The 13,071-nt window shown below is 40.7% G+C and overlaps 1 pseudogene; it reads left to right on the forward strand.

Moving 5' to 3' along the window:
- Positions 1-7,506: 7,506 nt before the first annotated feature.
- Positions 7,507-11,623, forward strand: LOC102263252 (annotated as a pseudogene).
- The last annotated feature ends 1,448 nt before the right edge of the window (positions 11,624-13,071 follow it).

A 13,071-nucleotide genomic window follows, 5' to 3' on the forward strand; every position in this document is an offset into this window, starting at 1 on the left:
TGCAAATTGACCCTAACAGCAGAACGACTGGGAATGACTGGTCACTATGACACACACTGACCACCAGGGGGCAGATGCTCAATGCAGGAGCTGCCCCCTGGTAGTCAGTGCACTCCCACAGGGGGAGCTCTGCTCAGCCACAAGCCAGGCTGACGGCATCACAGCGGCGATGGTGGGAGCCTCTCCTGCCTCCTCAGCAGCTCTGTGGATGTTCAACTGCAGCTTCGGCCCGCTGGCAAGTGGACATCCCCCAAGGGATGTATCACTGCCAGCTTAGGCACAATCCCCCGGGGAGCAGGCCTAAGCCAGGCAGGTGGACTCCCCCGAGGGGCCCCAGACTGCGAGAGGGCACAGGCTGGGCTGAGGGACCCCCGAGTGCACACATTTTGTGCACCGGGCCTCTAGTTTTATATAAAATTCACTTCATTTTTGTTTGGTAATGGGACTTGTGTTTTTATATAATTACACACTATTAGTTCTAAATTAGGCATCTCCAGAAAATTATACCTGAAAAGGTCAGATTCAATTTCATTACCCAAATGGAATTCCACCAAAAATTATGAACAGATTACAAATGGTCAAGAAAGATTCAAATAAATCCACATATAGTAAAAAGTTAAATGCCTACAAAATGGCCCAATATATTTAAAAAAATAACCATAAAGATAAATTAATGGGTGTTCATTTTTTTTACCAAAGGATTTGTTATTACATCCTTTAATACATTTAAATTATAAGAATTAACAAAACTGGTTTTACCCAAAACCTTTCAATATGTATTTTCTGTACTACATAAATATGTTATAATTCTCACATATTTTAACCATGTAACGTATATTTTTTCAAAAATCCAGATATAGGAAAGTATGAGTAAAACACACTAGGATTTGAATTTGTTAAGATCAGATTATTTGCACCGAAACCGGTTTGGCTCAGTGGATAGAGCGTCGACCTGCGGACTGAAAGGTCCCAGGTTCGATTCCGGTCAAGGGCATGTACCTGGGTTGTGGGCACATCCCCAGTAGGAGATGTGCAGGAGGCAGCTGATCGATGTTTCTCTCTCATCGATGTTTCTAACTCTCTATCTCTCTCCCTTCCTCTCTGTAAAAAATCAATAAAATATAAAAAAAAAAAAGATCAGATTATTTGCAAGTTTGCTAAGAGGAAATATTTATAGTTGTGGGTTGGTTTTGTCTCATGCTCATGTCTTACCTTAGAGTTCACAGAATACTCAACTTCATTGAAGTTCCCCTGAATGAAACAATTGAATACATCAAGCAAGGGAAGAAAAATGATCCTCTTAGTGGCATTCTTTTCCATAGTAGAGAAAATACTTAGCTTCTCAGAGATATTGGAAGTCTGTACAATGATATTGCATCAGATTTTGTTAACCGTTTATATTTACATCACCTTAAATATTACATATACCCCCAGTTTGAAGTTTTGCCAAATACTGAGCCCATTTGAGTTCTAAAGGCAATGCCACTGAAATGGTGGGTGATATATATATATATATATATTCTAATAAAAGATATGCAAATTAACCGTCAGTCCATCACTCTGCAACAAAGATGGTGCCACCCAGAGCAGCCAGGGCAGAACACTGGAGTCATCACCCCGGCAACATGAGCCCAGCAGGAAAGTGTGCCCGCAGGCAGCACCCAGCAGGGCCCGCTTGGCCATCGCTGCGGCGACCCACGAGCAGGCAAGCACGGCCGCAGACAGCACCCAGCAAGGCCTGATTGGCCGTCGCCGTGGAGTGGAGCAGGCAGGCCCCACAGAGAGCAGAGAAACACCGGGAGCGGGCCCAAGCCATCAGTAGGACATCCCCTGAGGGCTCCCGGATTGAAGAGGGTGCAGGTTGGGCTGAGGGCCCCCCCCATGCATGAATTTCATGCACCAGGCCTCTAGTATACACACACACACTAGAGGCCCGGTGCACAAAATTCATTCACAGGAGGTAGGATCCCTAGGCCTGGCCAGTGATTAGGGTTGATCAGGTTCCCTGCTTCCTTGCCTCATCCTTCCCTCGCTGCCCACACACCACCACCACATGGTTCCCTGCATCCTGGCCTCCCCGCCTCCTCCTTCCCTCGCTCCCTCAACACCCCACCACCACTGCTGGTCACCCACCATGTTTCACACAGCCCCCTGGTGGTCAGCATATGTCATAGTGAGCGATCAAACTGCTGGTCTCCCGGTTGAACTCCCAAAGGGACAAGTTGCATATTAGCCTTTTATTATATAGGATTAGTCAGCTCAGACAGCCATAACAAAATATCATAAATTTGTGTGGCTTAAACAACAGAAATGTATTTTTTTCACAGTTCTGGAGGCTGGAATTTGGGGTCAGGGTACCAGCATAGCATTGTCCCATATACCATAAAGTGATGGATCGATTGCTAGTCAGGGCACATGCCCAGGTTGCAGATTCAATACCCAGTCCAGTGAATGTGGGAAACAATGGAACAATGTTTCTCTCTCGCTCCCTTCTTCTATCTGAGATCAATTAAAATGAATGATACATAAATAAATAATATTCTCTAAGTATGGTTTTAACAGGAAAGACATTAGTGATCCATGAAGTGAAAAACTCATTATAACACATATATGTAGCATGACCCCATTAAAAAAATATATATATTTATTGATTTCAGAGGAAGGGAGAGGGAGAGATAGATAGAAACATCAGTGATGAAAAAGAATCATTGATCAGCTGCCTCTCGCACTCCCTACTGAGGATCAAGCCTGAAACCTGACCGGGAATCAAATCATGACCTCCTGGTTCATAGATCAATACTCAACCACTGAGGCCCACCAGCCGGGCTCCATTTTTATTAATACCAGGCACATGAGGTACATTGGCAAGATCTCACTCCTAAACGAAAGTCTGAAATTGCCCAAATCCCTTTGCAGCTAGGTTTCTGGATATGAATTCATTTCTGCTGATTCGATGCGCTTGCACAATATTTTGAAGGCAGAAGTGGGGCAGAGGCATCTTCTCGCAGTTTGGGCTGTTTGCTGCTGGTGATCATGTTTGCAGAGATGTGGAGGTTTTCTGCAACGGGATCCAGGCTGTGCACAGGCAGTTGTGGCAGAGGCAGTGCCCAGTGACCTGTTTTGTGGGAGGTGGAAGGCACTTGCAGGGGCAGCAGTTTCCGGATCCCCAGGTCACAACTGTGCCAGCGTGTCCTAGAATTCAGTTGTGGCTGAGGGTGCAGCTCCTCCTGCTGGCCAGGGAGTCTTTCCTGGAGGCCCAGCCTAATACCCACTCCTCCAGCTCTCCGATGATTTCCCAAGCACCAATTCCCTGTGCTAAATTCTTTCCTGCCTAAAATATCAAAGATCTAAAAACATTTTGGATTCTCTACTTTCAATGAAAACAATGCTGCACAGGGTCAGGTATGAAAAGTGGGTGAGGTGTTGCAGAAGGCTCCCTTCTTTGAGTCTGAGCTTCCTCTTCTGTAGAACGGAGACCAAAGATTATTATCTGTTCATAGTTACTGAAGACCATGGCAGCTGTGTTTCCCAAAGATGACCACAACATATCCCATCCCTCCTGTGGCTTTGCCACTTTCTACCACGTCTCTCTCTTGAAGTGGGGCTGACCTCTGATGCGCTGGTAGACAGTACACTGGTCGTCTGCAGAATTCCAAGGCCAAGGCCGAAAAGGCGTGGGTCTGCAGCCCCGCCCACTCTGCCAGGGTTTCCAGCTCCCACCCTGCTAACCCTGCATGAGTTCTGGACTCCATTGAGTCGGTGGGCATGGCCAATGAGGGCGTATGAATTCCGGCCCTGCCCAAGCCACTCGGTTCTCCAGCTCGTGCAAGGTCTCACCCTCCCCCCGGCTCGCTTCCCCACTGGTCAGTTGTACTACCCGAACGCCTTGCTGTGCACCATAGCCCACCAGCTAGTGCTGCTAGGCCCAGCGGTCAGGGTAAGTGCCCAGGTCAGGCCTGTGCCTCCGGATTCCTGGGCGCCTCCGCCCCCTGTGCCCCGCCACCCCTATACCTGCCGCTGCTCCGACCAGTGCCAGACACCTGGCTGCTGTGCGTGGCCTGCGAGTACTGCGGCAGCTACCAGGTAAGCCTCCCCACCCCATCCCTGACTCTGGCACCCTGATCCCAGGTCCACTTCTGCCACAGGAGAGCTTTGCCCATGCAGCTGCCTGAGACCAAGCACCTCCAAGGTCCCCAGACCCCAAATTTCTGCCAGCCAAGGTGGTTGGCCCCACCCCCTATCGGGGTGGGGGTGCCGATCCGGGCCCTGATCAAGCTAGTTGGCTGACACAGTGCATGTTATAGTCACCAGTTGTTCTGTTTGTTTCACCATTCCAGTCTCTGGGCATGTGTATGTGTGTGTATATATATGTGTGTATGTGTATATATATATATATATACACACACATACACACATACACACACACACACAAACACACACATACTAGAGGCCCAGTGTACGGATATGTACACCAGTGGGGTTCCTTGGCCTGACTTGTGCGGATCCGGCCAAAACCGGCTATCCAACATCTCCTGAGGGGTCCCGGATTGTGAAGGCACAGGCCAGGCCTACGGACCCCTACCAGTACACAATCAGGGTCCAGGAGGGACCATGGGAGGGCTCCAGGGCGTGTCTGGCTCATTTCACCCAGTCCCAATAGGGCCGGTCGGGGCCAGCTGGCCAGGGAGGGACCGAGGGAGGGCTCCAGTTTGTGTCTGGCCATTGTGCCCAATCAGCTGGACTCCAGGAGCAAACTAACCTACCGGTCAGAGCATCTGCCCCCTGGTGGTCAATGCACATCATAGCTACTGGTCGAATGGTCACTTAGGTTTTTTATATATATAGATATACCAGAGGCCCAGTGCAGGAAATTCGTGCACTTGTGGGGGTCTCTTAGTCTGGCCTGTGCCCTCTCACAGTCCAGGAGCCTTCAGGGGATGTCTGACTGCCAGGGAGGCTGGAGAGGCTCCCGCCACTGCCGCTGCACTCGCCAGCGGTGAGCCCCCCTAGTGGTCAATGCACATCATAGTGACTGATCATTCCTCCATTCTGTCGATTTGCATATTAGCCGTTTATTATATAGGATTTGCATAGAGTGAATATTGGTCATGATTCATCGTGTTGTGTGTTTTTGTGTGTGTTTTTTTATTTTTAAATTATTTTAAATGTATTTTATTGATTTTTTACAGAAAGGAAGGGAGAGGGATAGAGAGTTAGAAACATCAATGAGAGAGAAACACTGATCAGCCGCCTCCTGCACATCCCACACTGGGGGTGTGCCCGCAACCAAGGTACATGCCCTTGACTGGAATTGAACCTGGGACCTTACAGTCCGCAAGCTGACGCTCTATCCATTGAGCAAAACCAGTCAGGGCTGTGTGTGTGTTTTTAAATTGGTATTTCCAATGAGATTTGCTTATCTCAGGAAACCATATCTGACAGTCTGTAGTGAATCACAATTTTGATTACATCCCATTTTATCTTTGTAAATATGCCAGTGGCGTACCAGTGCACCACGGTTTTGACATATTGCCAATCCTAGTTCCTTGAAGTTAAAGTCAGCCTTTATAAAAGTAATTCCAGTAAATCTTTGTTAATCAAAAAGTTCCTTATTTTGAATGCAAGCCAGATAATAGAAATATAATTACATTATTTTACTGAATTACCAAGGGAGGTAATTCAGTAAATGATAATTTAGTAGTATTTACCACTCTATTCACTAATAATGATAATTTAGTAGTATTCACCACTCTATTCACTAATATTTAATAAGTAGTACTTATGCAAGTGTCATTTATATTGTATAGATTATAATCAGTAATAAGTGATTGTTGCTGAGGTTATATGGTAATCATATTTTTTGTTTACCAAAAATAATTTTGGAAAATGCAAATTTGATTATGTCATTAGTTTAAAAACCTATCATGGCCTTCCTTTGCTCTTAAAGTCAGGTAGTTAGATGTAAATCTTTACCATGATCTAGGGGACTTTGAATTTTTTGGTTCTTGTCTATCTTTTCATTTTTTTCTTATGCTACTATTTCCCTTGCTCAACATGCAGTAAATAAACTATTCTTATTTTAGCTCCTTTTCATCAGATATGCTGTGTGTTACAAGGAGTAAAAAAATATTCCCATTGGTTTATGAAAAAATAAAAGGGGATTTATTAATTGATCAAAGTAGGAGGTCTTCTTTTCATAATGGAAGGGTTTTGTTTTTGTTTTTGTTTTCTCCTCACATGTGTCAAGAAAGGTTCCCTATCGGATGTTACTCTACAGAGGCAGCAGTGCTTTTGTTTGTTAGTTAGTTAGTTTGTTTTAGTTTGAGATTTTGTGTGCTTTTTTTATTAGATCACATGGCATAGTGTTGTAAAAATGCAAGTGTTTTGCAAAGGTCAGGGAGGCTCACCTTCAAATATTTAGAATGCAATTTTTTAATATTTCATTATTATTTTAAGTAACGACTCTTCTTCCTACTTATGCTTTTTCATGTCTTAGAATGTAGTACGGACATATTACTTTTTGGAGATCTTATCTTATTCTAACAGAACATGCTGAGCACTGTGCTGCCATTGTAAGAGAAAATGTGAAGCTATTCCTAAGTCATTTCTCTGTGGGGTAGAGAAAGAACATTCATAGCAAATCATCGCATTTTACCAAATCTATCATTAGGCATCGGGTTGGGAATGCACACATAGCCACAGCATAGGCCTAAGAAAGTATGGGCAAAAATGTTTGAGGGAAATCTACATATTGATGAGGGGTATTTATTTACTTAGTTTTTTTATTTAAATTTATTTTATTAAATATAATATACACATAGAAAAACATAAACATATTTAAGCATATAACTTGCAATACAAAAATAAGTCTTTTTATAAGAAACAAAATTAGATACGTCTCTCTTGATCAAAGCCAGGCAGATCAAATGAGCAAACAGTTTTGTAGATATTGAAGTACTAAAGATTTTTCTTCAATAATTTATACCTTATATATTAAAACCTTAACCCAGATAAAGATACTACATTTTTTAAGTTAACAGATAATGTTCATGAAAATTGACCATTTTCATGTTACAAAGATAATCTTAATACATTCAAAACATAAAACTAAAAAAAGGGCATTTTCTGAACTCTTTTGAATACAACTAGAAATTTATAACAAAATTTAAAAACATAAGAGAAACAAAAAGTTCTACTTAGAAATAAAACACAGTGATAATTCTTGGATAAAACTGGAAATATCCATTGAACTGCAACATAGCTCATAATTTTAACAGGACATACCAGATCTGAGATACAACTAAAGTAATTATCAGAGGAAATTTGATTGCATTAAACATAGATCCATATTAATTACAAAAATAGTATAACATAATTAAATATCAAATCTTAAAAGTTAATGAAAATCAACAATAAATTAAACTAAAATAAGACAAAGAATAACTTGAAGGAATTGCCACCTCAATTAAAGTGCCACTAAAGCTGTTGAAGAGAATTCCTACCCTTATGGAGCTTTCTGATGATTTAGATATAAATGATCAATTTAAGGAGGCAAGTTATTTCTTCCCCCTCCCCTCCAAAGCTGCAGCATTAAGGTAAAAATTACTAACACAATATGGCCACTATTTGACTATACAGATACAAATATTTAATATTGAAATATTTAAGATTGCCAATTGACATAGTACTTATGAATAACCACAAAATAAATGAGCCATTCTTACATAATTTTATATTGATAATTTACAGTATATTTACAGGCATACCTCAAAGATTTTGTGGGTTCAGTTCCAGACAACTGCAGTAAAATGAGTCATAATCATTTTGCTAGTGGAGCTCTTGCCTCCAATTTGTAAAAAATGCAATATTGGTGAGGTGCAATAAAGTGAAGTGTAATAAAATGAGTGTGCCTGTACAGTCTATTTCAAGAGAGTGTTTTTCTTTCCAGAACCTATTGAAATATTATTATTTTCCTGTGCATACACATTTGTAAGAACATTTTGATGGATATGATGGTTTCTGTTTGATCAATATTAATTTAAAGCTCCTGGATATCCTTGGAGAGCTAATCAAGAAGGTAGAAAATTTTCCACATTAATGTTGTCAAGTGACAGTAGATTTAAGAGGTAATGAACATTATTTACTTAAAAAGAAAATGTTTTCCCTTATGCAATTACTGTTAGAAGAATCATTAGCCACAACAAAAGCTCTATGAGTCAGTTAAACATATGTCTCATTCTATAATTTATACTTCTTAACAGTCTGTGATCCCTTGGGTCAAGATTACTTTAGAAATACAAAGAGAACCCTAAAACTGAATAATTTCATTTATAAAATGAACATGTAAATTATCTGCTAAATTACTTGTACTTAATTAGTAATTTTGCATAATGACACACATTCTCTTTGGGTCTCTTCAAACTCTGACAGATAACACTTTACAAATGTTACTTAAGTTCCAATTACACACAAACCTTGTAGAAATGCACTATTAGTCTAAATATGCAAACATGAGCAATCCTGGTATTCTTTAGGCAAAACTTTATTTTATTTTTTTTTAATTAATAAATCTTTTATTGTTCAGATTATTACAGATGTTCCTCTTTTTTCCACCATATTCACCCTGCTTGGCCCCGGAGGATGGCTGGTTAGTCAAAGACGGGTAAGATTCCTCTGGGAGGAACAACCTAAGACAGGCACAGTCGCAAAGGGGCCAGCAGACGAGAACTTGGGGGTCTACAGAGGTGGGACACAGATCCTCACCCCCCCAACCATGCAGGGGCTTGAACACTTGCCCCTTCTGAGGGAGGTCTCCTGCCCCCATGGCTGCTTCTTGCTTCCCATGCCCAGCCCAGATCGGGACCCAGGTAACAAAAAGAGACTTGGCCCAGCTGAGATCGGTACCCAGAAAACAGAGACTTGGCTGACAACAGCTACCCTATATCTACATCCAGCCTAACACCAGGAATGCTCAGGGCCTTCTCAAGGATGCAAAAATAATCCTTTCCATTAATATTTACAGTGTAAACTAAGATTGTTTTTAAAGTATTAAATTTGACAGTAAAATAGCAGTCAGGTTTTCAGATTAAAATTGGCTCAAGAAGTATTAACCAAAATTTTCATTTCATGGTAAATTTGCTTAACATGCAATGATCCTAAAGCAGTCATATTTTTGTGCAAAAAAATTAAAAAAATTTAGAGTTACCTAGACTGCATTGTAACTTTTCCAAAAAATCCTCCTAATAATTAAATCAAAAAAAGGGGGGATAGTGGAAAAATACCATGTAAGGAAAAATATCCTGTAACTAAATTACATCTAGAAAAATTTTTTCATTTATGCTAACAGCAAGACACCCAGGAAAACACACATGGTGTCAAAATAAGCCAAAGGAAAATCATTTGGGCAAATATAAAAAAGACCCCAAGTAAAATTCCCTTTATTAACCTTCGGTCGAGAATATGTTTGTATATTTTCAGAAAACAACTCCAAGACCATGTGGATTCCTGCAACAGAGAGGAATTATCAGGAATGCTCCAGCCATGAAGACAAGAGGAAAAACAATCCAGAGATGAAGGACGCTGACGTCACTTTGCCATGCTAGCAGTCAGCAGCTGTGCGTCGCTGCAGGTTGCCCAGGATCAAACCAGAGAGGGTCGGACCTGCATTGCCACCATTTGTCCACCATCCAGAACTGAAATATCATTGCTGACACCTACACATAAGGAACTGTCGGACATTGAAACTTGGACTCAGAACTCTTGGACATTGAAATTGGGACTTAAAACACTTTTTGTTCTGGAAATGGGCAAAACCTTAATTCAACATTTCTGCTAAAGGGTTCCTTGGCTCATTCTGAATGTGGCGTTTCTTACATGAGACACTAAAAATGACAATTTTTTCAAGTTTGTAAGTGGATAACACATTGTACAATTATTAGAATCAGTTCCCTTCACTTTTAGTTTAGAAATTCAAATTACAAAAATATATACCTTCTGGTTTAAAAGCTGTCTTTTGTTGTTGTTGTTGTTAGTTAACATTAAAATAACTGTAAAACACAACTACTACTAATCACACCAGGGCAGTGTTCCACCTGACTTGTTTTAATCTTGTCATAGTTACTTTGCTTCTTAAGCTATGATGGGAACCAGAGTTTGCCACCCCAAAATATGCCTTTTGAGATACTAAATTTAAGCTAGTTATTTTTAAGAAACAAAAGACTCAGAAAGAACCTTTGACCCTTTACCTGTCTAAAGGGATTTAGGTACAAAATTCTGCTTTGGAAGGGAACCTTAGTATGTTCACCTTAGCACATTTACCTTGATATACATGAATTAAGTGTGGCAGACAGGGATGATCAAAGCGAGTCTGTTTGTTAGATCCCCCTCAGTGTCCTCTTGTTTCTGGGTGGCCAAGCAAAAATTTGTATACCACATGCTTGCTCTTTCTCATTTACCTGTGAATTGCTTATTTTCCCTCTTGTTCTCCTTTGTTCTGAATGGCATCTAAGCCTCAACTGCCCAATGAGTCCTGGGGTCTCATATTCTTCTGAAGTCCCTGTATACACATAGATAATAAATTCAATAAATTTCATTTTCTCCTATTAATCTGCATCATGTTAATTTGACTATTAGTCCAGCCAGAAGAAATTAGAATGTGGAAGGAAAACTATTTTTTTACCCCCATACAGTAAAATATGTAAAATCAACAAAACCAAAAGTTGGTTCTTTGAAATTATATATGATTAATACAGCCTTGATAAGACTTATCAAGAAAGAAAACACAGACTGAAAATATCAGGAATAAGAAAGGGGGACATCACTTAGGTCTTACAGTAAATAATAAGCAAGTGATAGATATTAGACCACTTGGCTGATATTCTGAAGTCATCTTGCCAGTTCTCATGCTAACAACAAGGTGACCGTGCAGAAGATTGTATTCCTTCCCGTTGGTGCAATAAACTTCAGGGAAGCCACGTGCATTGGAAAGGAGATTTTTCACAGTCTGAAAATTGTCAGCAAGAAGAAATATATGAAAGATGCCACCAATGTGGGAGATGAAGGCAGATTTGCTCTTGGAGAATAAAGAAGCCCTGGAGCTGCTGAAAAAATGTGATGGGAATAGCCAGCTACATGGAGAACATTGCCCCTGGCATGTATGTGGCTGCCTATGACTTCTTCAGTTGGGGTAAGTCTGACCTAAACTTCAGGTCACCCAGTGACTCCAGCAGATACATCACCTGACAAGCTAGCCGATCTGAATACACCCTTCATCAGGGACTACCCAGTGGTGTTTATTGAAGATTCTTTTGACCAAGATAACTGGGAAACTCAGCAGAAATGCACTGCCAGTACAGGAATCCAGGTGGTGGTGGTAGGTGGGGGGTGATGTCACAGTGACAAATACAAAATATATTTTCAAGGCCATGGGAGAGAAATTGTTGAACTTCTTCCCACTCAATGTGACCCACACTGTCCCCATGACCAAATCTTCCAGTTGTATAAGCTGGCCTTGTCCAGTGGGTGGGGCATCATGGTGTCTCATTCATCATTCTGGGGAGACTGCTGCTCTTCCCTGGTCAGATCCACACTGGTGCACCTTGACAATCTGAGCATTGGCCAATGAAACCAGCTCCTCAGAATTGAAGAGGAACTGGACAGAAAGGCTAAGTTTGTCGACAGGTACTTTAGAAATCCCATAGTCAAGTAAGCTATGGTCAGGTGAACCCTGAGTCACCTCTGCTTCTGATGTTCACCAGGACAGTTCAAGGGCCAGTTGATATTAGAAGGGACTTCTGGTAGTTAACTCCTCTCACTCATCCCTGTGATGTTCTCTCACTGCTTTTAGAAAGCTGCCACAGAAGCCAGCTTTGACCATCCAGAGCTCTGGTGGACACCCTACTTCTGTAATCCTTGGATTGACCCACATCATTTTTTGTCTCACTTGGCTTGTCAACAAGTGTCTGCAGCTAAGTGTATCCACATTGTAACCTCCCATGCATCCTCAGGCAATAACTTCAGTGGTTTTGTGTGCAAAATAAAAAGGCCTCAGTGACCAGGAAAAAATGTAATTATCAGAAAGAATATTTAATAGATGTTAATAGCAGAAGACACTTTCTACATTTGTTTATTTTATTCTTATTATAATATGTTCTTATTGGTAAACAACAACAAAAATTCAAGTGAAACAATTTTTAAAAAGTACTGGGCAAAGTCTAACCATGTTTTGGGAAATAATCATTTCTATACACAACTGTGAGATCTTAGATTTTTATTATTTTTCATTGTGAGTCATAATACACATTAAAGTGTATAGAACACCACTGTACAGCTTCGTGATTTTCACACAGATGCCTTTGTAATCACAAACAGGTCAAGAATAGAACTTTGTCAGCATTTTAGAGTCCCTTCCATGTCCCTTCTAATCCAGCCCCCTCTTTCTTTCCCCAAAGTAAACACTATCCTGAATTTCAACATAATACAGTAGTTTGGGCTGTTTTTTACTTATCTAAATGGAATCAAATGGTATGTGTTTATTTGGGTCTCACTTCAGTTACTTAACATGATGTTTGTGTATCCATCCCCATTTTCATGGCTATATATGTCTCATTTATTAATATACTAAAATTTATCACTTTAGCTGCTTATGGACATTTGGGTTATTTTTGAGTTTAGACTATTACGAAGAATGATACAAAACATCAAAAAAACATTCTTGAATGCAAATCTTCATTCATGTGCAGGCATTGCTGTTGTGTTAAGATTTAATTAATTAATTAAGCCCTATTGCTATCTCTAACAGAAATCCCAGGTGTCCACAAATTCTAGGGGTCAGAAGGTTCTAAACATTTGGTTGGAACTTGGGAGATCTATGGGCCAGGAGTCAAGGTGAACAGAAAAAAACCATGACCATCAATAGGACTGTAGCTAGCCCAGCTTTGAAGCATCACCATCCCTGAAATTAGATTAATTAAATTAATTGATCAAAATTATCTAGAAAATATCAATACAAGCATAATTAACTACACAACTCAAGCAAAATTAATCCTACAGATAGGCCTGCATAAGTGAACA

Source organism: Myotis brandtii, unplaced genomic scaffold (genome assembly GCF_000412655.1).
Source record: "Myotis brandtii unplaced genomic scaffold, ASM41265v1 scaffold53, whole genome shotgun sequence".
In the NCBI taxonomy this organism is placed as follows: Eukaryota; Metazoa; Chordata; class Mammalia; order Chiroptera; family Vespertilionidae; genus Myotis; species Myotis brandtii.